Raw genomic sequence first — 27,253 nt, forward strand, 5'->3', positions numbered from 1 at the left:
TGCTTTCTTGACAATTCTGTGACTTTTCCTATAGTCTTCCAATAAATCCTTTTTATCCTTAAGTTAGCCCAAGTCTGTATCTGTTGCTTGCCACTAAGAGCCCTACCTGATTCCACAGGGATAGCGCTTTCTCCACCATGCTCTGTCACCTGGGTTCATTTCAGAGGCAGGAAAGTTCAGGCTCATCCCCCTGCCACATGCCCACAACTCCCAGGCAAACTACAGCTTCTGATTCTTTGTTACCTTCTTTCAGAAAGTAGCCATCCTCAGTTTAAAAAACAAAAAGCTCCCATCCCGTGATCCCTGTCCATCGATATTACCCACATCAGACAGGGCTCAACCAGGAAAACGGAACCACTCCGAATATTTAAAGGAGAGGGAATTCAAGGCAAAGAATTGGTTACATAAATGATGGAAGAACTGCTAAGCCAAACGGAGGACTGCAAAGCAACTCAGAGCTTAACAATGACAGGAAGCCACTACCACTCCTAGGCTGGAGGGACAAAGAAGGCACAACTACTGCTGAGGATGCCGCCCGTGGCAGAGCTGGGGATAAACACCCTGGGTTCTCCTTTCCTCCTGCTCTCCAGTCTTCTACCAGTGCCTCCCATGCTCAACCCAACTGTCACCCAACTGACAGAGGAGGCTGGGAAAGAAGCCTATGGGGTCAGCCCTGCTGTGACAGAGCAATGCAGGGAGAAGACAAGGAAGGGATCTGAGAGCAGAAAGACCTTGTACAGCACATGCTTCGTTATTTCAGTGACTTTTGTGAGAGTATGATTTCATTTTCAAACTAAATGAGTTTAGCATTTAAATAGCACTTAATAAGTGTATGTCAAGGTTCAAAATGCATGCCTTATTTTCATTCCTTCTTAAGGTCAGATATTATCACACCAAGCAAAATAGAAAAGTGTTCTCTACTGGCAACAGCTCTGTCTCTTGACCATGGTCTCAACATAATTAACAAACCTGTTCCTTTCTTTACCGTTCTCTTTGACTCATACTTTTGTAGAGTGAAGGGATGCAGTAATCCCCACCACCATGACCAAGAGCAGTTTTGGAAGCAGAAGTAGTGCCCCAGTATCCCCACGCCTCCAGACCCTGGAGAAGCCAAAACACAGGGCAGTTACTATTTGGCAACTTAGGAACACAAATTACTCAATTCCTCCCCTACCCTCCTGCCTTCTCCTGGCTTATTTCCCAGCTGCCAACTACAAGACAGGCTGGCCTCACACGAGAGCACAGAGAAATGGGAGTGACGTGATCAGAGCACAGTGACAAAACAGGGTTCTGTTTCTTACATAAGGAGTTGTTAAAATGTGTATAAACAAACATTTTGTTAGGCGATTTGTTTTAATTTCATTTTGCAATTTTAACTCTAAAAGTAATGCAAGTGTGTGATTTGAGCACTCAGTTTTATCAGTCTGTGTTGTATTAAATCGAGGCTCCAGCATTCTGTCCTAGCTTACATAATTCTGAGAAAGAGGTTCTGGTGCAGTGCCTAGGCTCAGTTTCCCAAAAAAATCAGGGCTGGCTATCCTCCTGCAGTTGTAACAGAATGGTGAGCCTGGGAACGAGAGAGGGAAGAGAAGACATCAGGACCCGGCACAGAATAAGCCCTCGGTGTTTATTTAAACATTTATTACATAAATCTTTAATGGCGGAGTCAAGGGCAGAGACAGCACTGGAGTCTGGGCTGTGGAACTTCCCAGGGTCTCAGTATCCTGGGCTCATGTGTCCCAGCTGCCACAAACCCTAGCACTGCTCTCCAAACGAACTGCTACATCTCCAACTGTAGTCTATCTGGGTGTAGGTGTGCTTTCCCAGGGACCTCTCTTGTAATAAACTTCCCAAGGGAAGTTGCCACCTGGTTGTCTCATAGACACCTAAAACAATGTTCTGACACGTGAATTTGTTCATCTCTACTCCAGTCTTTCATATTTTAGGTAATGGTACCCTGGCCATTCCTTTATCTAAGTCAGAAACCAGGGTATCATCCTGGATACCTTATTCCCCCTACCAGCATCATTACACCCCTACCAACATCTAATTTATTCTGTCTCCCAAACATGGCATGAATCTGGCCACTTCTGTCCATCACTATAGTTCAGAACACCTGTTATTTAATATTTGGACTCCGTGTCACCTTTTAACTGATGATCTGGCTACATTTTTCATAGAGTGGTCATTTATTCATTCATTCATTTCACAATTGTGAAATGAATCGAGCTCCTACTGTGTGTTAGGTGCTGGTGACACAGTGGAAAGCAAAACAAAGTCCTTGTCCTCATGGAACTAACATCCTTACAGGAATCAGTTGTCTTTCCTAAAGCACAAACATCATCATGTCTGTCCCCAACTTATAATATATCAATGGCATCCCATTGCCATCAGCATAAAATCTAAACTCTCTACTATATTCTTCCTCTCTAGCTCATCTCATCCCACTATCCCCTTTGCTTATCTTCCCAGTCATATGGAAACAATTTCAGTGACTTATAAATTTATTTACTTATTTTTGGCTGTGTTGGGTCTTCGTTGCTGCGCGCAGGCTTTCTCAAGTTGTGGCGAGCGGGACCTACTACTCTTCATTGCAGTGCACAGGCTTCTCATTGCCGTGGCTTCTCTTGTTGTGGAGCACGGGCTCCAGGCGTGTGGGCTTCAGTAGTTGTGGCACGCAGGCTCAGCAGTTGTGGCGCACAGGCTTAGTTGCTCCACAGCATGTGGGATCTTCCCAGACCAGGGTTCGAACCCGTGTCCCCTGCATTGGCAGATGGATTCTTAACACTGCACCACCAGGGAAGTCCCTCAATTTCAGTGACTTAAATGCACCAAGCCTTTGCATATCTTGGAAGATCCCTCCCCTCATCACTTTGCCTTGCTAATTGCTACTCACCCTTCAGGTCTCGGCTTAGAGCTCTCTTGGCCAGGATTGCCAACTGTGTTAAGTCATGTTGGGGATAATGGAATTGGGAGGAGGAGCAGGATTCTCTGAGACCTGAAACCCATCCTGTCCCAACCACTTCTGCTCATTCCTTCTCCCCAAGTCTTTGAAAGAAATATGTGCCTAGAGAACAAGGCCAGATAAATGTACACTTTTGTGTGCATTTTTCTGAGGTTCTGGCCTCTTGCACTGGATTGAACAATGTGGATTATTTTGACCTGGGCTGGAGGGAGACCTAACTGACCTCAGAAAAGGACATTCACCATCTGAGCACCTGAGTACCCATTGTATTTGGAGGAGGCCAGAGCCCGGCACGTTGGAGGTGTTTGTCTAGTGGCAGCAGCACTGGTGGAAATGACCTAACAGGACTGCACCTGCAATAGAATCTTAGCTGGCTTTTCTGAGGCCAGTTTTCCAGCCCTTTTGTCAGTTCTATGAGCTACTTGATATTCTTCCAATGAGTCACTGTCTCTATTTAGGACCACTATGTCCACAGAAATAATAAACAAGTAGGAATAGAAAAGTTTTATTTGAGCCAAACTGAAGACTATAGCCCGGGAGACACAGACTCAAGAATTGCTTGAATTGTGTTCCTCCAGACTCCAAAATGGAAGTGGCTTATACAGTATAGGCAAAAATTGAAAAATTACATACAGTTGTTTGTCAAGAATTAGGATTGTAGCTGGCAAGAAGTAAGGATGCTTATTAAGCAAGGATTGGTTGGGAGTCAAAATGGTTACACAGTTACAAGGGGGAGACTTTGAGACCAGAAGTTGGAGCTGGCAGCTGCTAGTAGACATTGTTTTGAGAATGGCTGGTGGTGTCCTTGAGTTTGATACAGTTCAGAAAACTCAAGTTCTCAGTGATGCAGGAAACGTGTCTGAGACCACATCCACAATGGCCACCCAGCTCCATTTTGGATGCCTGAACCAGAGCCACTCCATTTTTATTTTTAAATGCATTCTTTAATGGTTAAAGCAGATGTACAATGCATATTTGACAGGACATAGGACAGGCTGTTCTAGTTAGCATAAAGTTCAAGCCAAATCATGTATAAACCAGAATGACTTCCCCGTACTTCAGTATGTGAAAATTTCTTCCATCAACTGGATGTGGTTTCTATTGTTGGAAACCAGACAACCTGAATGGTACAATATCCTTTCTGTTTTATCCCCAACATGGGGCCAATCCCCAGTCCACACTCCAGTGGTACGAAATGTCAACCCCAAGGATGATATATTCATCCTTGAGCAGGATAGTTCCACAGCAGGTCTTGACCTACCCACCCACCCCAGGCTTTCATTGATGGGTTGGAAACACAGATCTTAAATGGGAACAAATCCAGGCCACTTATCTTCTCAGCCACATGGGAGGACCAGAGGTAGTATTTCAAAAAAGAGCTAATTGTAAAGGAGGGAGATTCACCCTTGGCCCTGTGGCCCAGTTAGTATCCTGGCCTGTGGCCCATGCATATTGGCATGCCTCCTGCTTGGAGGCAAAGCCAGGGAGAGAGGGGCTGGACCTCTCCCTGGAGTCCAGTAGTTGTGGATGAATAGAAAATGTTTGTTGTTTTTCCAGACATTCCGTTGTTCCCTGATAAACGGGCACCATTGCTCCCTGCCTTTGTTACTTCACCATGCTTATGATTTATCGCCTTTCTATCTCTACTTCCATCTCCTGGCTTCTCCCTCTGGTGGGTGTATTGATTTCTTTTACCCCTACCAACTATTTGCTCTCACTGGGTCATAGCTTCTCGCCAGGCTCCTTCTGTCAACCCCACAGCCTCTTCTGCCTGGTGACTTTCCTGCCTCACTGCTTCTGCAGGCCACTCTGCTACGTAAGTTGATCCCATAGATCCAAACTTCCCAAAAGATAGTGTGATTAGTCTGTGATCACTACTCATCCAGAGAGTCCTGCACAAGGCCTATGGTTTATGGCCACTTTGCTCAGAAAGGCTAAAGAAGTGTCAAACACACAGAGCAAATGGATTCCATTCTAGTCCAGCATTTCAGACTCAACGTGTACCAACCTAAGCCTGTCATTTTCACTTCCAGGTCTGTTCCTTCTCCTGTGCTCCTGAGCACAGTGAACATTCTGCTGTAGAGATCTGGTCTTCAAAATGAAGTTCTCTCCTATACCTTACCTCTCCAGCTTCATCTCTCTTTGCTCCCTCTGTATCACAACCATCTGAACTTCTCAACACGTAATTCTTAAAATGAAATCAGCTCTGCCCACCCTCTAGCCAGTGCTCTCTCCTTTCAACCACACTCCACACAAGGGGGCTTTGTTTGGACTTCTGTCTCAACTTGTATTTCCTTTTCTCTATGAGAGCCCAGTCTGGAGTGCTTGAACATCTTCATCTGCTGGACCATGAACCCTCCAAGGCAGAAATGATGATTTATTAATCTTTGGGGCTGGTCCAGAGTGGATATTAGTATCTAAAGACCAACTCAGCAATGACCCTCAAAGATTCTTCCCCTAGAGTTCAGGATACATCACCCCCTCCATCCCCTGGTCCAGCAGCTCATCTTGAAGAGGTGTGTAAAAATGAGGGTCCTGGAGACAGCTGAGTAGGGCCCCATGGTCCTTCCCCTGTGCCAGGGACTGCTCAGGTGTGAATGGGTCTGCAGGCTAAGTCCTGAGAGCAAGTCTCTCCGTAGAGTGGCAACAGCTGAGAGGACAACACAGTGACAATCTAGGTGGTCCTTTTCCTGGCCTGGCTGGGGCTTTGGGACTGCCTGCCTGCTCTAAGTGCCTCTCTGTGGAATGAGCTAATTTCCTCTCGCTCTGTTGATTTCGCTTGTGATGTTGCTGGGCTCAAGAGTGACTCAGCTGATTTGCCTTCTGACATGCTTGAAGTGGTGTAGGAGGGGGGCAGAATGGTAGGGGATCAAGTTGCAACTAAAGTTTGAGTCTTATGGTCATGAGGAGGCCTCTTCTCACGCCCATAAGACCATGGAGAGGGCCAGAAGGGTTAGGGCCTGGTCCTGAATTTACCCCGGGAGTATGGCAGGAGCTGGGGAAACTCTGCCAGCTCAGGAAGGATTTAAAAAGTTGCAGGGTTCACACGAAAGCCCAGGCTCTAGGACTCTCCCAGCAAGCAGCCAGAATTAGTGGTGGGAGTTCAGCTGGCAGGTGATACAAAGCAAGAGGTATATCAGGCCCTCATATCAAGATTGAGACAGGAACCAGTCTTCATGAAAGTTGGGGAAGGAAGCAAATTACTCAAAGAAACAAATTAGAGTGAGATCTAAAACAGAAACCAGCCTGGTGAGTCTGGGCACACAGTGGGTGGGGAGGAGAGACCTTAGGCTCAGAAGGACCATCATCCATTCATCACTCTGTGCTGGGCGCTGGAGGCGCTGAGGTGACTGAAGCCCTGGAGAAAATCCCTGTTTGAGCTGGGTGGCGAACCCAGACACAGTAAAACTCGGTCAAGGCTATGGCAGAAGTCAGCACGAATGAGGCTCTGCCTCTGCTTTTTCGGAAAGAGGGTCTAGAGGTCCTTCGTAATGGAGGGGGGCTCTGGGAGTCCTTTATAGTGGAGGGGAAGGACTGAGGGTCCTTCACAGTAGAGGCGAGTTGGTAATTGAAGGATGTAAAAGCATTTACTAGGTGGAAGAGAGAAGCCTGTGTATTAGCATGGAGGTACGTTACAGCAAAGCCTGCTTGGGGCACTGCAGGTAATCAGATGGAACTGATGCATTATGTGCATATGAAAATGTAGAAACAAATGTAGCAGATGTGGATGGGAGGCAGAAGAAAAGGCTGTACTCCTGGTTATGATTTTAGTGGTCCTGACCCCATTGCCCTTGCATCTGACCCGATCAAATTACAACTCTTCCTCTTAAGGAGAGAAGATGAGTGATAGCTTACTCCTCTTTAGTATGAGTTCCTTTTTTCTTTTAAGTGTAGGCATCTGACTTGGCCTGGCCTCAGGGTGAGGAGGGGAAATTGCAACTCAGTGGGTACTCAGGTGTCCAGGACTCAACCCCAAACTCACAAGGTGCTGGAACGAGGACGGTATGATTAATGTTAGCCTACCCATTACTTCTGCCCAGTTGGTGTTGGTTCAGGAATGAGCTGGGGCTGACCCTGCATCTGGGTTCCCAGATGTTGTAGCAGGGTAGAGATTACGTGATGGTCAGGAGAGCTGGGAGCCTTCTGGGAGGGCACTTGCATGACTGAGAGGGAAGAGCACAGCTTTCACTTCAGAGTTCAGGTAGTCCTTGCTAGCTGTGTGTCCTTGAGCAAGTTACCCGGTCTCTGAGCCACGGGGTCCTCAGCTGTGAAATGGAGATTAGAGCACCTGTTTCCTAGGATTGTTTTGAGGATAAATGAGATAATTTATGTGAAAGAATCTGGCACACAGTGGATATTTGGCTAAAGGGGATTCTCTTCTGCTTCTCCCCCATGACTTTATTCAATGTGTATAAAGGGTTAATAGCTGAATACATAGCTTTTTAAATCAATAAGAGAAATAATACCTCAATAGAAAAATAGGCAAAAGATAGAAGCAATTAGTAGAAGAATACATTTTAATGGCTATTAATCATATATAAATATAATACCAGATACATACAAATATACAGCCATATATATTGATATATATATATTTCATTAACAAAAAAGGTAAGTTATAACAATAATAAAATATCAGCTTGACAAAGTTTATAAAGCATTTAGTTATAAGCACAGTGTGATCCCTTTCACAATTTATAAAGCATTAGTAAGTACTCTTTATCTGTGAACTACCTATTTGTATCTTTTGCCTATTTTTGTGATGGAGCGTTGCTCTTTTCTTATTGGTTCATAAGAGCTCTTTATATAGATTAGATTTTAACCTTTAGATGGCCATATGTGTTACAAATATTTTTCTAGTTTATCATTTGTCTTTTGCCTTCATTTCTGGTATTTTGGTCGTACAGAAGTTTGAATTTTTTTATGCAGTCCAAATCACCAGTGAATGTTTTCCTTTTTGGCTTGGCAAAGAGGATAAAGTTTCACAGTACACAGCAGAGGAAAGGCTATCCCTAACGTGAGATTGCTGGCTCAGGATAGCATGGACTGAGACTACTTATATAGATCTTCCTAGTCTCACTCCTAGTCTCTGACTCTAAGTTTCTTACGATCAAGTCTTCTTATGAAGACTTGGCTTCCCACATAGGTGTGAGCCCAGGGAGAAAATGCTCTGATCACACAGACCTGAGTATGCTAGTCCTCTCAAAAGCTGTGTTTCTCATTGAAAATTAATTGACTACGATCTGGTTTATAGGTCTAAAGAGTTTGGTAACTGTGAGTATGCCCTAGAGATGAAGCTGTCCTCAGTACTGCCAAAATCAGGTTTCTGAGCTGTAAGTCTGAGAATCAGGGTCTGAGTTGAGCTAATTCATCCAGACCTTTTTGAGACAGGTCAGTCTTACCACCTTTTCTTGGAGATAATGCCCAACATTTCCAGTGCTATGCAAGTACCTTTCTCAATAATAGGTGGTGAGGGAGAATGTGCCAGAAACCCCATAACTAATAATAATTAATAATCACACTTACCCCCTAAATAGGCATTTTAGGTTCCTGGCACTGTTTTTAGCACGTTTAATGTACTAGTTAATAACCACAACATTTCTATGATGTCAACAATATTAGTTTCTAATTTACAGATGAAGGAAGTGGGGCCCAGAGAAATGGAGTAAGTAACTTGACCAAAGTTACTAAGTCAGAAAGTGGTGCTGTCAGTATTTGAACCCTGAACCATCTGTTTTCCTCTGTGCTTATGTTGGTAATAGTTAATTATGACCCTGTCTTGAATTCTCCCTTTAGCTTCGAGATCTTCACCATAATTATTCCACTATTCCAAAAATAAGCTGATAACCTCTTTCTCACTAATTTCTTAATTTCCTTGTGAATTTTCAAATCTCCAGCACTAAATCACGCACGTGGGCACCTTGTGGGTAACTCACAGGTACCATCTGCCAAATCTTTCTTCCCAGAAAATGTGGACTTCCATTCTTCCACTAGCTTCATGGCTGCTGTGTGAAGTGAAATTTAAAATATAAAGAGTTCCTTGTGCATTGTCCCCGAGCCAGAAGAAGCGGCAATAGGCTGACATATTCCATATGAGATCTTAGGCCTCAAGGAATATGTCTTTCCCTTACCGTTTTCCAAAGTATTGCTTTAGCTCTTTATTTTCTGAATGTGAATATAGAACTTTATTTACCAGCTTCAGATGGTTTTAATAATGCTCAAATAACTAAAATTGACCAGTCTATAATTGAATTGTTATTTGAAAAATATAAAAATACTTTGCAATTTTGTTTTATGTAGTGCTGTTTTTATGAAGGCTAGAAAACGTTCTGTAGACAGAAAACTGGGAAATAGAAAAGGAGAGAACATTGTGCCGCAGGAAGAAACAAGAGAGAAAAACTTTGGGAAAAGAAGGAAAATTAATAATTGATTATCACTTACTGTTGCCAGTCACTGTGCTAGATACTTCATTTATATCATCTTGTTTAACCTCTGCAGCCATCCTGGGACGTAGATTTATTGCATCCATTTCGTGGATTAGGAAACAGGCTCAGAAAGGTTAAGTAAATTGCCCAGTTCATACAGCGAGGTAATTTGAGGGCAGTTCTCTTAGACCCTCAGTGCCCTGGACACAGGAAGGAAGAAAATATCACAAAATTCAAACTGAAGCCTAGCAGAGACCTGAAAAGATCAAAGTGAAACTAACTGGAGATGAAGAAAAGAAGGATGATCAGAGTGACCGAAGAGGTTCTACTAGTCACTAGGAAGAGGTGTGGCCTCTGAATCTGCCGGCTTGGAGCAGGGCAGGGGCAGGTGGTTGGAGCTGGTGCTGATGGAGGTCAGGATGGAAGATGGCTAGAGGGCCTCAGCAAGTCAGAGAGGCTGTTGTTTCCAGGACAGCTGAGTGAGGAGGACCTGAGTTAAGGCAAAGACATGGTTGGCCCAGTGCAGAGACAAGGGCCCTGGTCCTCTCTAGCGCAGAAGAAGTCTTGAACTCAGTGCATGACTCCTCCCTTTTGGAGGGTTAGATTCTATGTCAAAATCTTCCATCAGGAAAGCCAGACTTATCCACCATGTTATCAATAATGCTCCAGCAACCCATCAAGATCTTTTCTGATGATATGAGTAGGAATGCCACAGGAAGGTTTCAATCCATTCAAAAAGGTACTTACCAAAAAACCCCACATTTTTTTTTCTATGTGCCAGGCATGACTTAAGAGATGGGGATAAAATGGCATGCCCAAATACTTTGATCCTTGCCCTTTGCAACTACAGTTTAGTGGAGGAGACAGATACTAATCACATGATCATACAAATAAATGTAAAATTGAAATTTTAAAAGTGCTCCAAAGGAAAGGTATGCAATACTGTGAGAGCATAATAAATAAGGCATCCTTGAGAAAGCAATGCTTGTGCTATGATGCAGGGAACGAGTAGAAGTTAATTATTTGAAGGAATAATATTACATTCCAAACGGAGAAACCATCAAGTGCAAAAGTCTTTTTTATTTATTTTATTTTTTTTCTCTTTCTTTTTTTTTAACATCTTTATTGGAGTATAATTGCTTTACAATGGTGTGTTAGTTTCTGCTTTATAACAAAGTGAATCAGTTATACATATACATATATCCCAATATCTCTTCCCTCTTGCGTCTCCCTCCCTCCCACCCTCCCTAAGTCTTTTGTTTTAAATTGTCATTCTGGAGGATGGAGGCTTAGTGCAAGTTCAGGACTTTGTACATATTTAACAGTCCATCTGGATTTCTCCTTTCCTAACTGGAAACTTCCCTAATGGACAAAAAGTCCACATTTCAGGTCAAAGATAGTGCTTTTGTCTTTAAGCATAAGATGGTTTTTATTTATTCATGCATACATACATACATGCAAGTACCTATCCATCCAATCAGATCTCCAACCAAGTGTCTATTCATTTATCTATTCATTCATTACCCATTCATATATCCATTTAATCATCCATCATACCAATCATCAATCCATGTGTCATCTACCCATTCACCAGACAACCATCCATCTATCCATGCATCTATCACCAACTCACATTCTATCTCACCATTTGTTTATATATCCATTATCTGTCCACCCGCCTACCTATTCATCCATTCGTTTACCCATGTGTCCATCAATTCATTTATCCATTGATGTATCCATATATTCATTTACCCCTCTGTGATGTAATAAATATGTCTGGTCTCTACCCCTGGCTCCTGACACAGAGTTCCTAAATCCCTTGGAATTTCCTGGGTGATAGAAAAATGTTTTGTTCTCATAAGGCAACTCTTGGTGGGCTCCTGTATAGCTTCAGAATGGGGCTGGTCACCAGGAAGATCAAGCCATGATTAGAAGTTTTGAACTTTCAGCCCCACCCTTTCATCCTCTGGGGAGGGGAGAGGGACTGGAGATTGAGTTAATCACGCCTACAGTGATGAAATTTCCATAAAAATCCCAGCTATGGGGTTCAGAGAGGTTCCAGGTTGGTGAATGGTATCCACATAGTGGGAGGGTAGAACACCCCAAACTCCACCTGGACAGAAAATCCTGTGCTTAGGACCCTTCCAGACCTTGCCCTATATATCTCTTCATCTGCCTGTTCATTTGTATCCTTTACAATATTCTTTATAATAAACTGGTAAACATAACTAAAGCATTTCCCTGAGTTCTGTGATCCATTAATAGCCAATTATCAAACCTGAGGAGAGAGTCATGGGCAACCCTGATTTGTAGCCCAGTTGGATAGCAGTGTGAGTAACCTGGGAACACTCTACTTGTGACTGGCATTCAAAGTGGGGGGAGCAGTCTTGTGGGGAAGAGCCCTTGACCTGTGGGGGTCTGTGCTAACTCCAGGTAGTTAGTATCAGAATTGACTAATGCGAGGGAAAAACCCACACATTTGGTGTCAGAAGTGTTATGAATGGAGAAACAAGTTTTCTTTTACCCACCCCTCCAACCAACCAATAATTTATTCATGTATGCATTCACCCATCCTTCCATCCATCCATTCGTCCACCCAACTATCAGTGTATTCATCCATTTATCATTCATCCATTTAATCATCCAAGTATTCATCCATTTTCCATCCACTTATTGACTCATTGATACATTCATCCATTTCTATTGCTTCTGTGACAAATTACCACATCCTTAGTGACTTAAAACAACACAGATTTATTATCTTACAGTTCTAGAGTTCAGCAGTCCAAAATGGGTCTTAAGAGGTTAAAATTAAAATGTGGGTAGAGCAGCAGTACTTCTGGAGGTCCTAGGGGAGAATCTGTTTCCTTGCCTTTTCCATCTTCTAGGGCCCACCTGCATTCCTGATCTCATGTCTCCTTCCTTGAACTTTAAAACCAGCAGCCTACCATCTTTAAATCTCTAAGTCTGTCCCTTCTGCCTTCCTCTTATAAGGGTACTTGTGATTACATTGGGCCAGCCCAGATAATCCAGGATAATCTCCCCATCTCAAGGTCAGTTGATTAGTAAGCTTATTTCCCCTTTGCCATGTAATCTAAAATATTCACAAATTTCAGGGATTAAGACATCTTTGAGAACCATTATTCTACCATACCATCTGTCCATTTATGCATTCATTCATCCATCTGTTCATTAGTCCATCTTTGTGTTCATCCACCAGTCCATCAGTTTGGTCATCCATTCACTCATCTAGTATCTATGTACCCACGTACGTATGTATGTATGTATGTATGTATGTATGTATGTATGTATCTATGTATTCATCCATCCATTGTCCACTTATTTATCCATTCATCCAACTAATCATTCACTTGCCCACCACCCATTCATCTGTCATATAAGCCATCCATCCTAATTTCATTATTTCCATTTATCCATTCAATCATCCATTCCTCCACCAATCATTCATGCATCATTTTTTCTTCTTCACTTTATTGTGCTTTGCTTTACTGTGCTTCACAGATATTTCATTATTTTTCATGCATCATTTTAGCTATCCAACTGTCCATCTAATCATTCTTGAGCTACCTTATCTACCTTGTCTCTTTTAATTAACTAAACAATACCCTTCCAAGACCACACACACACACACACACACACATCACCATTTGGACCTACTTACCAAAACAGATCATCCTACCTGGATCTTTGCCATTTGTTTTCAACCACCTATTTTTCTGATCCTAACTCCAAATGACTTGGAGCTCCTGGCTCCTAATCCTGACTCCATTTTGCCTGTGGTACTTTGTACTTGCTCGATGTCAATGGGTCTTCCAGGAATTTTACTTAGTTTACAGAGCTCTGCCTGTGTTGACCCTGATCTGCCCTTGCCCTTGTTAACGCCCAGAAGGAGTAAGGAGAATAAGCAAACTTGCAATATGTGAGTATTTGTGCAGGGAAGGTATTGGATCAGAGCTGTGTCTCAATGTTTTCTCTGCTATACCCCCTGTGACCCCAATGAGGAGGTTTGTGTTTTTTGTTGTTTTTTTTTAACATCTTTATTGGAGTATAATTGCTTTACAATGGTGTGTTAGTTTCTGCTTTATAACAAAGTGAATAAGTTATACATATACATATGTTCCCATATCTCCTCCCTCTTGCATCTCCCTCCCATCCTCCCTATCCCACCCCTCTAGGTGGTCACAAAGCACCAAGCTGATCTCCCTGTGCTATGCGGCTGTTTCCCACTAGCTATCTATTTTACATTTGGTAATGTATATAAGTCCATGCCACTCTCTCACTTTGTCCCAGCTTACCTTTCCCCCTCCCCATTTCCTCAAGTCCATTCTCTACGTCTGTGTCTTTATTCCTGTCCTGCCCTTAGGTTCTTTAGAACCTTTTTTTTTTTTTTTCAGATTCCATATATATGTGTTAGCATACGGTATTTGTTTTTCTCTTTCTGACTTACTTCACTCTGTATGACAGACCCTAGGTCCATCCATCTCACTAAAAATAACTCAATTTTGTTTCTTTTTATGGCTGAGTAATATTCCATTGTATATATGTGCCACTTCTTCTTTATCCATTCATCTGTCGATGGACACTTAGGTTTCTTCCGTGTCCTGGCCATTGTAAATAGAGCTGCAATGAACATTGTGGTACATGACTCTTTTTGAATTATGGTTTTCTTAGGGTATATGCCCAGTAGTGGGATTGCAGGGTCATATGGTAGTTCTATTTTTCATTTTTTAAGGAACCTCCATACTGTTCTGCATAGTGGCTGTATCAATTTACATTCCCACCAACAGTACAAGAGGGTTCCCTTTTCTCCACACGCTCTCCAGCATTTATTGTTTGTAGATTTTTTGATGATGGCCATTCTGACAGGTGTGAGGTGATATCTCATTGTAGTTTTGATTTGCATTTCTCTAATGATTAGTGATGTTGAGCATCCTTTCATGTGTTTGTTGGCAATCTGTATATCTTCTTTGGAGAAATGTCTATTTAGGTCTTCTGCCCATTTTTGGATTGGGTTGTTTGTTTTTTTTGATATTGAGCTGCATGAGCTGCTTGTAAATTTTGGAGATTAATCCTTTGTCTGTTGCTTCGTTTGCAAATATTTTCTCCCATTCTGAAGGTTGTCTTTTCGTCTCCTTTATGTTTTCCTTTGCTGTGCAAAAGCTTTTAAGTTTCATTAAGTCCCATTTGCTATTTTTGTTTTTATTTCCATTTCCAATGAGGAGATTTGTATGAAACCTATACTTCTCACCATCTAGGTTGATTTTTTCTCCCAGGGAAGTAAGACAAATAGTACTGAAAATATTTATGGTGTGATGGTCATAAAACCATTTTGAAAATTACAAAAAATCTCAAAAATTGCCATTATATAAGGAAAAACTAATAAAATATGGCTAACTTTATTTTTAACAAGTTTTGTTCCTCTCCCAGACTTTTGCCCAACAAATACTAGTAATAAGTTGAGAAAGCATATACTACTGAAGCAAAAGCATTAATAGTGGCAATAACTATAAAATCACCACTCCCTCACCAACACCATCATGATTTATAGTTGTCAGAACTGGTAATGATCTCTCACCACAGGCTGAGCCATAGACAAGGTACACCATGGCTGTGTGACATTGCCAGTGCTCAGCTAAATGCCACCCCCTGCTCTGTTGCTCAGGAGAGCACATCAGAATACAAATGAATAGGAGTGACATTATTATAAGAATATCTGCTCCCATTTATTTATTTTTTTAAAAGGTAAATAATTTAGACTGTGCTCCTTTGTATATGATCAGTGACAAATTACCATATACTTCATAACTGGCCATGTCGAGACCTAACACTGAGAACCATGGCTAACTGACTGCTAGATTCCTGTATGGTTTTAAGGTCAAGAATCCATCACAGGCACATGTTTAAATTGGAATGAATTGTCTGAGCAAGTCTTGGTAGCCCAGCTCTTCTCCTGCAAATGCCATTCACTTGTTGGGTAAGCAGAGGGCAGAAGTGCTGGTACTTCATGGAGCTCAACACTGGCCAGTCCTTTGAGGGCATTGTTTACACTTCTTCAAAACCGTTCAAGAAAACTTTAATGAAAAGTGTGCTGTTATCCAAAAGAATATTTCAGAAATGCATGAAGAGGGACAGTGACCTGGCAATTCTCTATGACCGATCAGTAGTCTGGTCTGGGAAGATGTCACACCTTAGCAGTTGGAAGATTCTACGGCCCTGAGTCAAAAGATTTTGGAGGCACTGACATTTCAACAGTGTGAGGACACTGGTTTATGAATATTGCCTCTGGTCATCACGAAGACACATGCAAATTATACATAATGGGTTTATACTCTGATGTCTCATGTATAAAATACTACACCTGAAATCCTCAATAATAATTCTTGGGTTTATGCCAAAGCTCTTTTACATGCTGCATCTCATTTGACCCTGACGGCACCCTGATAAGTTGCCTAGACAGGGCATTATCCCCATTTTACAGGTGAAATAACTACATCATTGTGGTCACTGTCAAAGTTAATGTCTGGAGATGGCAAATAGGTTTCACACTGCAAGCCCTTCCTAGTTGGCCCTACCCCATATAGGTGGGGACAGTATAAGGGTTTGAATCCCAGCATGTGGAGATCATTGAGGGCCATCTTGGAGGATGGCTACCACACTTTTCCCTGGCAAAAAACATGGAAACTAATTAATTAATTAAAAAGAAACTCTAGTGCTTTATTCCTAGAGTGAAAACAGCATTGCTTTTTTTTTTTAATAGTCAATTTGCAGATAGTCATGTCTCTAAATTGGTCAGTAATGTTGATGGCAGAATTGTGTACATAAGGAAAAGGATTCCACAGCAACTTGAGGCTTGGTAAAAAGCTTCAGCTTAAGCAAGTTTTTATGGCTAAAATGGTCTGTGGCTGCAGGAAAGTACACTTCTGAGTGAGAATGAAGGATTTATGGAGCCATTTCAGGGTAGGGTGACCAGTGTTTTCAAAAAATCCTGTCCAAGAACGTTTGAGGTGTGACTTTCCATAAATCATAGTTACCGAAAGTGAGCACAGTCATTTATACATATAAACACAGATTTTAAAAAAATCAAAATAGTAGTTGTGCCGTACATGGGTGAGAGAGCTCTACAGCACTTTAAGAGTTAAATCAGCCCAATTAATACACAAGGGATGGAGGTCATATATCAGCAGAAGGCACTTGAAAAGACAGAAGGTCCCTCAGGCCAAAGGCAAGAAGGACAGAGATGGACTTGGGGCGAATCAATGGAATTAATATGTTTCAAAAAAAAGCCAGTCAGCAGAAGGGGGAAGGTCTACACAGAACTTGGGAAAATAGGGGCCAGAGGAAAGGATGTAATTAACAATTTGTTCAGCAGTTACCATGTGCTAAGTAGTTTGTACGAATAATTTAATCCACACAACAACCCTATTATCGAAATCAAAAAACTCTAAGTTAAGTGACTTTCCTAAGGTCACCAGTGGTAGAGCTGGAATTGGAACCAGATCTCTTTGTCTCCAAAGCCTGTGGGCTTAACTATTCTTATCCAGTTTTGTCCTGGGGAAAGTGCTTTTGGCAGGCCAGGGCACTGCCACTGGCTATACATATTTTTTTTATTTCTTCTTTGGGAGTTACCTCCACACACCATGGGTTACTGGCATTTTCTCAGTGGCAAATTCACAGGCACATGATTTTGAGCTGTAAGGGGGAATAGAGCTGATACTGCCCACTCTCCTCCTGTTACAGATGATATCTGTGAGTTCATTTTTTATTTTTATTTTTAAAAATATTTATACATTTATTTATTTGTCTGCACCGGGTCTTAGTTGCGGCACGTGGGATCTTCGTTGCAGGATCTTTTAGTTGCGGCATGTGGGATCTAGTTCCCTGACCAGGGATCGAAGCCAGGCCCCCTGCATTGGGAGCACGGCATCTTAACCACTGGACCACCAGGGAAGTCCCTCTGTGAGTTTATTTTTGCAAACTGCCATGAACCCCTCTCCACCAGCTCTTGGGGAATAAGGTCCACGATGTAGCAGGGGAATTCCATTTTTGGCAATTGGTGAGAGTGACTCTAAAGGGATGCAGTTGATTTTCTTATGTGGTTTGTTGGATTCGTCACGGTCTAATCAGAAAACAAAACATTCTGAGAGGTTAAAACACGAGGACTTTATCTGAGGACAAAGAGGTCTGGGACCAGCATGCTTATAAATTGGTTCAGAATTGTTTGCAAGGGCAGCATTATTGGAAATAAGTGTATGGCCTCATAAGATACTACTTTGAAGGACAAAATTCATTGGGGTGATCATCCTGGTATACTTCACATCTCAGCTAATGGACAGCTTTCCTTGACCTCCTTGATCAAGGCAGATCCTTCCAGCACAGGCTCTCATGGCACCAAGTGACCTTCCTTTATGGCACTTACCACTGCTGTTATGTTTTACATTTGCTTGCACGATTATTTGACTAAACGCCTGTCTTCTTCACAGATTGCAAGCTCCAGGAAGGCTGAGTTTGTGCTGCATTTTATTCACCATTGTATCCCCAGCACCCAGTACAGTGCTTGTCAGTTGCAGGTAACCAGTGAATGTCCTTTCAATGTATGTGTTCGATTGTAAGCATCGATCTCCTTAGGTATCCACCCAAGATAAATGAAAACGTATGTCCACACAAAGACTTGCATGTAAATGTTCATAGCACCGTTATTCATAATAGCCCCAAAGTGGAAACAATCCAAATGTCCATTAGTTGGGGAGGGGATAAGTATTGTAAAAGACGGCATATCCATACAATGGAGGACTCTGCAGCGATAAAAAGGAATAAACAGATAATATATTCTACAACGTGGATGAACCGCAAAGATATTGCGTTAAGTGAAATAAGCCAGACACAAATGACTGCATATTGCACTGTTCTGTAAGTATGAAATTTCTAGAAAAGGCAAAACTATAGAGAAGAAAGCAGATCAATGATTGCCTGGGCCTGGGAGTGGGAGTGGGCAGTGACTGCAAACAGGAAGAAGGGAACTCCTGGGGGTGGTGGAAATTTTCTAAAACTGGATTGTGGTAAAGGTTGCCCCACTGTATAAATTTACTAAAAATCATTAAACTGTACACTTGCAGTAGGTGCGGGGTACGGTATGCAAATTATCTTCAATAAAGCTGTTAAAAATGTTTAAAAAATCAGTCTCCTTACTTAGTCATTTTATCCCAACTTATGTTCTGGGAATACTATTTCTGTGGGACATTGTGCCAGAGACTGCTAAGTGAGTCTCTCAACTCTTTAGTGACAGAATCTCAATTTTTTAAATTGAATTATAGTTGATTTACAGTATTGTGCTAGTTTCAGGTGCACAGCAAAGTGATTCAGATACATACATATATATATATATATATATATATATATATATATATATATATATATATATATATATATATACTTTTTTCAGATTCTTTTCCATTATAGGTTATTACAAAATATTGAATATAGTTCCCTGTGCTATACAGTAGGTCCTTGCTGTTTATCTATTTTATAGATAGTAGTGTGTATCTGTTAGTCCCGTACTCCTAATTTATCCCTCCCCCTGCTTCCCCCTTTGGTAACCATAAGTTTGTTTTCTATGTCTGTGAGTCTGTTTCTATTTCGTAATTAAGTTCATTTGTATTATTTTTTAGATTACACATATAAGTAATATATAATATTTGTCTTTGTCTGACTGACTTCACTTAGCATGATTATCTCTAGGTCCATCCATGTTGTTACAAATGACAATATTTCATTCTTTTTTATGACTAATATTCCATCATATATATATATATATATATATATATATATATATATATATATATATATATATGGCACATCTTCTTTATCCATTCATCTGTTGATGGAAACTTAAGAACCTCAATTTTTCAAATTATTTATTTATTTATTTATTTGGCTGCGCCGGATCTTAGTTGCGGCATGTGAGATCTAGTTCCCTGACCAGGGATCGAACCTGGGCACTCTGCATTGGGAGCGCAGAGTCTTAACCATTGGACCACCAGGGAAGTCCCAAGAACCTCAGTTTTTAACTTGACACATAGCCAAGTAAAATTTTTTTAAAATACCATATTTCCCAGCCTCCTCTGCAGCTTGGTGTGGCCATGTGACTGAGTTCTGGCCAATGAGCTGTAAGCAGAAGTGATGTGTAGTATTTCCGGGAAGGCTGTTTAAGGAACATGACTCACTTTTTCCTATTTGTCTTTCTTTTTTTCCATCCAAAAAAATAGGGACTGGTGTTCCAGCAGCCACTTTGGACCATGAAGTGACCTTGGGAATGAAAGTCAATGATGGTGGAGCAAAAATACTGAAGCCTTGGGCTTCCCTGGTGGCGCAGTGGTTGAGAATCTGCCTGCCAATGCAGGGGACATAGGTTCGAGCCCTGGTCTGGGAAGATCCCACATGCCACGGAGCAACTAAGCCCGTGAGCCACAGCTACTGAGCCTGCACGTCTGGAGCCTGTGCTCCGCAACAAGAGAGGCCGTGATAGTGAGAGGCCCGCGCACCACGATGAAGAGTGGCCCCCGCTTGCCGCAACTAGAGAAAGTCCTCGCACAGAAACGAAGACCCAACACAGCCAAAAAATAATAATAATACTGAGGCCTGGGTTGCTGATGATACCACAGAGCTCCATGCCCCCCTTGCACTGCCTGCTTCCCAGATTTCTTTTATGCAAGACAAAAATAAACTTCAATGTTACTAATGCCCTTTGTCCTTTTGTATGTGTGTGTGTGTGTGTGTGTGTGTGTGTGTGTGTGCTATGTAGGCAAATCTAATCCTAATACTAGTTTAAATAGGTATTAAATGAAAAAGGCCAAATAATTTTGAGAAATATTGTGTTAAAGTTTAACAGATTTCATTAATGCAGGACTTCTCAGAGTTTTTAATGAACATTGGGAGCTTCCAAGAGGGTCTCAAGTATGCACAATGTCCAAACCAACCTGACCCCAAAACTCTTTTTAGTGGAGCATCTTATGAGAAGAATGATTTAGAGCAAAGGGAAATGTTTCTTTAAAAAAATCCACATTTTGGCCTCTTCCTTTCTAATCCATCCTTCTTCTAGGCTGCTAGAGAGATCTTTCTAAAACATAAACTTGATGGTATCACATCCCTGTTTAAAATCCTTGAATGATTCTTGTAGGAAAAAGTTCAGACTCCTTCATGTAATGAATAAGACCTTTTGTGATCTGGCCCCTGTATTCTCTCTAGCCTCACCCTAGCCATCTTACTCTCAAATCATGAGCCATTTGTACTGCTGAGAACTGCATATGTTCACCCTTCTCTCTGCCTCTGCAGCACGTGCTGTGTCTCCTGAGTGGAACACTTTCCACCTGCCACCTTACCTGGCATTCTACCTTTGATGGTTTAGACCAGGCTCAGGTATCAGCTCATTCATATCCATTCATACTTTGAGCAATTCCTACTATGTAGCCAGACATTGTACTAGTACTTGAGTTACAAAGCCAAATAAATAGTCCTTGCCCTGGAGGGACAAAGAATCAAATGAATGTAGATAAGAACTGCATTAGTCAGAGTGTACTAATGGCTATAACAAACAACCTTCACATTTCAGTGACTTGACATTTTGACAGTTTATTTCTCCCTCATAGCACAGTCCAGTGCAGGGAAGCACACGGGTTCTGCTCCGTGCAGTCAGTATGTGACGCAGACTCATGCCATTGCCATTTTCTGGGGCCTCTTGATTCCTCCACTGGATAGTTTTTTTTTTTTTTTTTAAACTTGACAGAGACATTGTGAAATCTTTTTTTTTTAATTAATTAATTAATTTTATTTATGGCTGTGTTGGGTCTGTTTCTGTGCGAGGGCTTTCTCTAGTTGTGGCAAGCGAGGGCCACTCTTCATCGCAGTGCGCGGGCCTCTCACTATCGCGGCCTCTCTTGTTGCGGAGCACAGGCTCCAGACACGCAGGCTCAGTAATTGTGGCTCACGGGCCCAGTTGCTCCGCGGCATGTGGGAATCTTCCCAGACCAGGGCTCGAACCCGTGTCCCCTGCATCGGCAGGCAGATTCTCAACCACTGCGCCACCAGGGAAGCCCCCTCCACTGGATAGTTTTGCATCTAGCCAGCAGATGAGGATAGGAGAAAGTTTGGAGGATCACATAGGAAGTTTTAGGGGATGCTTAGAAATGGGATATATTTGTGTCACTTCTGTCCAGATTCCGTTAGAGCTCAGTCACAGGACCTGATTACTGAGAAATGTAGTTTTGCTATGAGCCTAGGAGGAAAATGAAATAGGCGGGGGAAAGTAGCCTTTCCTCTGCCAGAGAGATATATAAACAAGAACAATATAGAAGCTCACAGTCTAACGGAGGAAACAGACAAGTGAACAGAGGCAGGAAGGCAAGAGAGAACATGGTCAGGCAGGATGCTACTCGTGTTTTTAGAGTTACTGTCACAAAGTTCCAGAACTGTTGGCAGCCCTCTCGTGGCTCCCCTTCAGAACGCCTAAGGATTGCTCTTCTGGGGACCTTTGTAAACATGGATGTACTATGTGGTACAGAAAGTCATGCATCACTGATGTCACCCCCACGTCAGAACTTCAGGGCCTCTTAGTGTCAGCCATCTCTGTCCCAGCCGCTGCTGTGGCATCCAGCTCTGCATGGGCTCCAGTTCCACAAAGCTGCATCCTGATAATCCTTTGCCCGATGGTCCTGCTGCACACTCCTTAACACTGAGTTTTGGGACACCACAGAACCCCACTTGGCACCTATGCGTGAAAAACTGGAATGAGTAAGAATTCACTCAAGATGAGCTGGTGGATAAAGTTCCTTCCCTTCCTTCTCCCACAGGCTGTACTGAGACTCATTTTATGTGGCTTCTCAGAGGATAATCCCTTGGGTGGGAGCAATCAGCCACACTTAGTGGAGGCCACATGAATGATCATCCTGGTAATGGCTCTTCCCTCTTCCCTACTTTACTCATTTAAAAAAAAAAATTTATTTATTTATTTGGCTGCGCCAGGTCTTAGTTGTGGCATGTGGGATCTTCGTTGCCACGTATGAGATCTTCGTTGTGGCATGGGGCTGTTTTTAGTTGCGGCATGTGGGATCTAGTTCCCTGACCAGAGATCAAACCCGGGCCCCTGCATTGGGAGCACAGAGTCTTACCCACTGGACTGGCAGAAGGAGAAAGTCCCCTACTTACTCCTTTTGCCTCTCACTCCTGCCCTACAGAATCAGCCTCTGCATTCTGGAGAACCCAGGCTAAGACGTCCCCATGGATGGGTACAGCTAAAAGACACTTAGCTGTCTATGTTTCCCCTCCAGACCCTGGATACTGTGGAAGTGTTTCAAGGGTCAGATTCCACTAACCTTGGTCGGTTCTACAGACTTGACTCTTTGAAGGTCAAGCCTGCTGCCTCTCCTGAGTATAGCTACCAAATCTTTCCTTTGCTTGTACCTGTACCATTCATTTGTGAATCAATCATGCATTCCTATTGATTTCTTGTTTAGTGATATAACATTTGTGTCTTTGCGTGTGTTTAATTTCTTATGTGCTACTGGCTTTTCTCAAGTTTAAGAACAGGAATTACTGACAAATCTACCTCCCTCCCCCCTCCCCCTCCCACACCTCACAACACTGTCCTTGCTTTTATGCTTTGGCATACACACTCTCCTCCCTCTGCCTGGAGTCCCATTCCTCCCCCACCTCATTTGTGCTATGTCATCTTTTGTGGGCACAGGATTTGATTGTGTGAAAGGAGGGCCACTCGACTCTCATGTTGGACTCACCAAGTCTGCCTCTGATATAACTCTGCTCCCAGCCCCTTTCCAGAAGCTAAAGTTCACAAACCCAAGTCCCATGAGCAGTTTTAGATCCTTGATCCTGGTGTCAGACTGAAGAGGCTGTAGCTACCAGCTGTCTGGTCCTGTTTCAGCCCCTGCAGCCGCTGGTTCAGGAGGGCAAGTCCGCTATCCCCGTGAGTCAGCGGGGACAAGCAGCTCTCTGCATACTCACTCCCAGCAGCTTGGCAGGACTGGAGCTCTTCAGGATCCATGTGTCAAACTCCGCCTTGTCCTCAGCTAGACTATAAGCTCCCTGAGGTCAGAGATGTCATCTGCCTTGTTTAATGTCTAGAACAATACCTGGAACATAGGTGGTGCTTAATAAATATTTGTGTAAGGAAGGAAGAAAGAGGAGGGAGGAGGGGAGGGCCGTGATACATCTTGGCCAGTCTTGAGTCAAATGAAAGAAATGTGCACAGGTGAGGTAGACAGGTGGCGGGGGGCGGGGGCTGCTATCTTTGTATTTTCAAACTGGAGAAATCTCTGGTGTCTGAGGAGAAGTGAAGAAGTGGTCCTCAGAAGAGAGTTAGGGCCATGGGATGAAAATCATAGGAATGCTGGGGTTTCAAAGACACTAAAAATATCCTCTCTCTGGGGGTGCAGTAAGGCTCTGCTAAATCATTACAGCTACCTCTGACAAAGTCAAACCATGTTCATCTTAAAAGTATCAGACAAACAGCTCTTGGAATCATCAGGACTCAGATCATTCCTACTTTAATTAAGGTAAAATGAGCCTCCACAGTCAGAAGCCAACCATTTTTTTTTTTTTTTTGTGGGTGTTAAGGAAACACCTGTGAGGGGGCAAGCAGGGGGTAAGGTGGTGAGGTGACTGCCACATCTGGGAGGGGGGCAGTAATGGATGCCATACAGAGTACTAAGCCAGACAGGCCCAACTCCCCATTCCTCTCTGCCTGCATCTATTTTCTTTATAACATTTATCACTACCTCTCCCCTTGTATTTGTTTATTGTCTTTCTTTCCCCTTAGCAGGTCCATTCCACGAGAGCAAGGTCTTTGTCTTATTGACCGCTGTATCTCCTGTCTTAGATCAATGCCTGGCATTTAGTGGGCATTCAAAAATTAGCTACTAACGAACGAATTAAAGAATATTAAACAATTAGTTGAATCACTGCCATATGCTGGGCCTTGTCCTTGAGGATGCTACAAGGATGGTGAGGGAGACAGGCCTGAACATAAACACACCATAGCTCGACACCTGATTTTACGGAGGTATATCCAAGGCGCCGCAAGACCCCCGGGGCTGAAAACTCCCCGGGTGTGCGGGGGGTCCTTGGGAAGAAGCCCGTGTGCCAGGAGTGCCCGGGAGCCAGGAGGAGCGGCAGGGATGCGGCTGGAGACAGAGCTCGGGGCTCCTTGGCTCTTTGCCTGGCTTCTCGGCATCTTCTTTTCCTCACCAACGGGACCTCGGCCCCAGCGGAATCTTTCTGTCGCGGCACCCCAGTCACAACCTCTCCCAGCCCCGGAGACGCCAGCCCAGGGTTTTCCATATGGCTAGCCCGGTACCTAAGACACCTCCACCTGCTGGCTGAACCCCCGCCCCGCCCGCGCGCGCGCGCTCCAGGTCCCCGCCCCCTGCCCGCTGTCTGCGGCTGCAGGACCCCGCCCCGCCCCCTCGGCCCGCAGGACCCCGGCCCCGCCCCGCCCCCGTGGCCCCGCCGCTCTGTCCCGGGGGGCGGGGCCGCACGCAGCGGCGTCTCCAAGGCGGGGGGCGCGAGGCAGGGGGCGGGGCGGCCCCGGCGCCGGCCAATCAGCGCCGCTATCACATCCATGCAAATACGAGCACAATGGAGCGAGCCCATCACTCGCCCCTGCAAGCAAGCTTGAAATGGGCTTCTGTCTGAGCGGCAGCCAGGCTGACCAATGACTCTGTGTTTTGGGCCGGCGAAGCCCAATGGCATGGCAGGGAAGGCGGGCCCGAGCCGGGTTAGGGTGTCCTTGCAGGGTGTCTGAGCTAAACTTCACCAAATAATAGCTGTTTGTATTTTGGCTGCTGCAGGAGCCATTTTAGGTAAGTTCTTCTCTTAACTTTTTATTTTCCTCCCCGGCCTCGGCGGGTCGGTCTTGTCCGCGGGTCCCCGGCCCCGCACCGCCGGCCGGGCTGCGGTGCCCCTATGAATGAAGCCAGGATGAGGGGATGCGGCGGTGTCGAGGCCCGGCCGGGCCGGGGTCCGAGCGGGGCCGGCGGCGGGCGGCCTGGCGGAGGGCAGGCGGCGGCCTGAGGCCTGAGGCGAGGGGCCGGCCTCCGCCGCGCTCCGCTCCGCCTCGCGCTCAGGCCGGGCGGCTGTCCTTGGGAGTGCGCCGCTGCGGGCCGCGCGGAGGGTTGGGGGTCCGGGCAGCCCCCGGCCCCGGGCCAGGCGTGCGGGGGCGGGGCGTGCGGAGGGCTCCCCCTTCCCTCCCGCCTCCCCGGGGCCCGGCCGAGGAGAGACCCCCGGCCGCGCAGCGGCGGGGCGGGGGTGACCGCTATTCCCGCCGCCGCCCCCGTGGAGAAGTTGCACTATTGGCGTCCTGCGTCTTTTTGCAGGGGTGGAGGAGGGTGGGCTGGTGCCAGGCTGCTGCTCCGGGAGGGGGCGGGGGCCCCGGCGCGTCCTCCGAGCGCGCACCCCCTCCGCCCCCTTCTTACGCACTAGCGCGCACTCGCCCCGAGAATTGGAACCCTGGAGATGTCCAGCAACCCCGCAGCCAAGTTTTGTGCGTTATTAGATTGCATGTTTGAGCCTTAAAAAACAAAAACAAAAACGGAATCTGTCCCCTTCAGGGTATTTATTTCCTTCGCTGTTGAGAAGTAACGGAGTCTGTTCCCAAATTTCCAGAGACATGCCTGTCAGATGTGCAGAGGGTTGGCAGCTACTTGGTTTTTAAAAAGACGCTGTTAGGAAATCCCCTCACGAGTGAGATAATTGAAATTTGAGTTTGTTTGCAGCTTGTTTTATTCGATCCAATTAAAAATGCATAAGCAGACTCGTATTTGTGTACCTAAAGTGTTCCTAGTTCCAGTTATGATTGATGTGACTGTGGTTTCGGTAGTGTGTGATCTAATAAGGCAGTATAATTCAATTTTGAACCTGTAGGCCCGTGATCTCCAAATTAGGGTTTATGGACCATTAGTAGTCCGGCCAAGGTTTCTAGTGAATCCTTGGCATCTCCAGGCATCTTTGGGACTGTGTGTGCACCTTATTCTCCACACTGCTCATTTCTGGTGTAGCAGATCCATGAACGGAGAAAATACCCATTTAAAATTTTTTACAATTTTTAGAGTGTTTGCAGTATTGCCTGAGAGTCGACTATTGTTTCTCAAATGGCTTATAGGAATATCATCCCGGTAGGCTCCAAATTTCGACGTACTTTAAGGGGATATGCTTGTGACCCCTGGAAGAGTCCAGACAAGGGCCACTCTGCTGTGTTCCCAGGGCTAATTATGAGCTATCTTTCTTACTGGGGATTTGTACCCATCGACTGTGCATGGCACAGGAGAATCTGTTGGTATTACAAATTGGAAGATCAGGTTGGCAACCTCAGGGAGATAGTTCTTCTAAACTTTGTGGCTCTCTGGGAATAGAGAGAAGGTTTGAGATCCATGTGTGATAAAATGATTAGGCGTGAAATGTCAAGTAAAAGGGTTTATGCCAACCAGAACAGGTGGTTTCATATAAGCAATGCATGACTGTAACAAAAGGCCTGGGAAAATGTGGAGTTGTAAAAAGGTTAATTTTGGACTTCTTTTCCGTCCCAGGGCAGATTTCCTAGATGAATTATGATGAATTATTTAAACTTTTTTCTTGATTAATGGGCTATTAAAAGCTAACCTTTACGATTCCCCCCCCCCGCCCTTTTTTTTTTTTTTTTTTTGCTAACTTTTTTTTTTAGCTAACTCTCCCTTATAGTAACCAGACTATGATACTGTTCTTGCTGTAGTGTGGCCATGGGCAAAGTAAATCTAGATCTGTTGTGAAATTAGCTGTGTCTCATCGCAGTATTACAGTC

General features: G+C 44.1%; 1 protein-coding gene and 1 long non-coding RNA gene across 3 annotated transcripts in view; both read left to right on the top strand.

Moving 5' to 3' along the window:
- The window catches only part of LOC137750548 (uncharacterized), a 57,157-nt gene extending 37,008 nt beyond the window's left edge, over positions 1 to 20,149 (top strand). The window contains exons 2-3 of the long non-coding RNA XR_011070479.1: positions 17,895 to 17,981; positions 19,677 to 20,149. This is a non-coding gene — a long non-coding RNA (uncharacterized lncRNA). The remainder of the gene's footprint in view (positions 1 to 17,894; positions 17,982 to 19,676) is intronic.
- Positions 20,150 to 25,198: 5,049 nt separating this feature from the next.
- CHD6 (chromodomain helicase DNA binding protein 6) overlaps positions 25,199 to 27,253 on the top strand; it is a 208,229-nt gene continuing 206,174 nt past the window's right edge. The window contains exon 1 of one of the 2 annotated variants that reach the window (XM_068565429.1): positions 25,199 to 25,280. The gene's annotated coding sequence lies outside the window, so the exon portion shown is untranslated. The remainder of the gene's footprint in view (positions 25,281 to 27,253) is intronic. The other variant, XM_068565428.1, reaches the window with a different exon arrangement.

This window comes from Eschrichtius robustus, chromosome 16, assembly GCF_028021215.1.
Source record: "Eschrichtius robustus isolate mEscRob2 chromosome 16, mEscRob2.pri, whole genome shotgun sequence".
NCBI classification, from domain to species: domain Eukaryota; kingdom Metazoa; phylum Chordata; class Mammalia; order Artiodactyla; family Eschrichtiidae; genus Eschrichtius; species Eschrichtius robustus.